Source organism: Penaeus vannamei, chromosome 8 (assembly GCF_042767895.1).
Source record: "Penaeus vannamei isolate JL-2024 chromosome 8, ASM4276789v1, whole genome shotgun sequence".
In the NCBI taxonomy this organism is placed as follows: Eukaryota; Metazoa; Arthropoda; class Malacostraca; order Decapoda; family Penaeidae; genus Penaeus; species Penaeus vannamei.
This window is the reverse complement of record NC_091556.1, coordinates 36951356-36953855: the sequence shown is the minus strand read 5'-3', so window position 1 is coordinate 36953855 and position 2500 is coordinate 36951356. Positions and strand designations below refer to the sequence as shown.

Sequence of the window (2500 nt, the reverse complement as noted above, 5' to 3'; positions counted from 1 at the left end):
GCTGGAATTTGATGCTACCTTTGATAGTGTTTTTGTTTCTTGTATATAATACAAAGTCTGACTTTAGAGACATACATTTTGTATGTACAGAATAGAAATACAGTATCCCAAGAGAATACCAAAATACCTTTTTTGCATTCTCTTCTTTTTTGTGAAAGTTCTCTGAAGCATGACAAAATTAGGATTTCCACTTGTTCACTTTCCTCAGGCCTGCCCAAGGATGAAAATTGGCACCACCTGGTGCTTCTCTTAATTCAAAGGTCATGGTACTTGTTTTCTTCCAGCTATTCCAGATATGTGTGACTATACCACTCAGATGCAGGCAGTCAGCAGAGGTTTTTGTCAATAGATATTTTCAAAATTGAGTGATACACTTTGAAGTAGGGCATGCACTTGCTTATGTCACCCTGCATGGTACAGTTTTTGAAGAGATAGTTGCATTAGACTGGAAGAATATAGAGCCATATGGCATTATGTTTGTACATATTCAAATAGTCATATAGATTAGTCTTAAACCTAATGTCAGAGAAATCTGCTGCCAACTCAGTTTTGTTTACTTTTTTCATTATAGCACTTGCTTCTCTATTTCACCCTCTCTCCCTTGATAATACTGTATGATAATATAGGTTGACCAATTTACCATGAACATCACTCAGCAAGTAGACTGCCTAGATGCAGTTTACAAAGTGATGTGTATTGTGTTTTGAGCTTAATTCATTTTAATATTGGTCATCATTTGATTCTGTGAAATGCCATGCCATAGACAATACTTAAATATGAAGAAATATGGAAATATTAACAATGTTAACAACTACATTTTCTCACTAAATTTGATATCCTGTCAATTAGAAGTGCGATTCCTGTTCTCAAATTGGAGTTGTAATTCTGAATTCATACCATGAGTTTAAGCCGTTATTGAACCAGCCAATAGTTATGGAGAGTTGGAAGGGTATTTTGCTATACATTACGGACTGTGCCAGAAGGTGAAGAAGATAATCATAGAGGCATTCACAAAAGTTGTCAAAATTGTTACATAAATTGTATCCTGTGGGTAAAAAAATAAGGAATAGCAGTTTATTGTTCCAGATGTTTATGTAGTTCCAAATGTTTAAGAGTCTGTATCTCTATATACAGTATTATTATGATAGAGCAGTTTTTAGTACTGTTTTGTAATTGTGTACATCATGTAGGAAAGTACTAAAATGAGATTGTAATATCTTCCATGAATTTAAACTGAGACCAGATTCAAAATATGTTAAGGTTCAAGTAGCAACAAATTTAATTATCACCAGTAGGTAGTGTTTACTTTTTTCTTCCTCTGTAAATAAAAATCTGTCAACAAGGAGCTGTCAGGGTTTTTACAGAACATGCTTCAAAATTAATAAAATATCCCTTCAATTTAGGCTTCTGTTACAGGAACCTCAGCATTTTCATTTGACGATATCTGGGTGTTTTCTTCTTTTCGTCTTGCTTTTCTCTCATTCTGTCTTTCCTCCATTGCCATGTTACATGTTCTCTTTCTGTTATTTATTTTATTACATATTTTCAGAGGAACCAAATCTTGCTGCATTGGCATCACTAAAAACTTTATAGTTCCTCATTTTTTTCAAAGTTTCAAAGAATACTCCACTCTTGCCATCGTGGATTGTGTTCAGCTTGATTAGACACAAGCCTATTCAACCCAGTCTTTGCACACTTGTGACCACTGTCTAGTAATTTCATGGTTGATTTGATTTGCATGATACACTGTTCATCATAGATTCATCCTCTTGTACAATTTTAGTGGAGTCCCCTCATCCTACCATGATGATGGGGACAACTCACCTCCCCTGCATTCTACCTTTCAAGTCATCTTCATCCTCATCATTTGATAACTTCTTTTATTTTTATTGGTAAGTTCAGATGTAATGCAATATTCATTCCCACCCACTTCCTCCTGAATTGCTCATATAATGTTTTCAAATATTTATTTTGTTTTACATTTTGCTGTCGTTATTCTTCTATTCTTCCTCTCTCTCTCTCCAGTGTCTACTCTTTTTTATCCTTCTTTTGCATATGCTTTTCTTCCCCCTTCTCAACCACATCCTCCTCTTCCCCCTCCTCCTCCCTTCCTCTCCCTTCTCCCCCTTTCCTCCTCCTCCCCCGCTCACCCTCATCACCCTTCTCCCTTGTTCCTCCTTTTCTCCAATATATATTATTTTTTTACTTCAACTTCCACTTTTTCCTCATCTTGTATATGCTTCTCCTCCTCCTCCAGCAATTTATCATCATCATCATTATAATTATTATTATCATTATTATTATTATTATTATTATTATTATTATTATTATTATTATTATTATTGTTATTATTATCATTATTATTATTATTATTATTATTATTATTATTATTATTATTATTATTATTATTATTATTATTATTATTGTTATTATTATTATTATCATTATTATTAATAATGATAATAATAATGATATTATTATTATTATTATTGTTATTATT

The 2500-nt window shown here is 32.7% G+C and overlaps 1 protein-coding gene across 6 annotated transcripts in view; it reads left to right on the top strand.

Moving 5' to 3' along the window:
• Positions 1-2500, top strand: part of TBC1D5 (TBC1 domain family member 5) — a 32076-nt gene that overhangs the window by 892 nt on the left and 28684 nt on the right. The gene's annotated exons all lie outside the window — the stretch shown is intronic.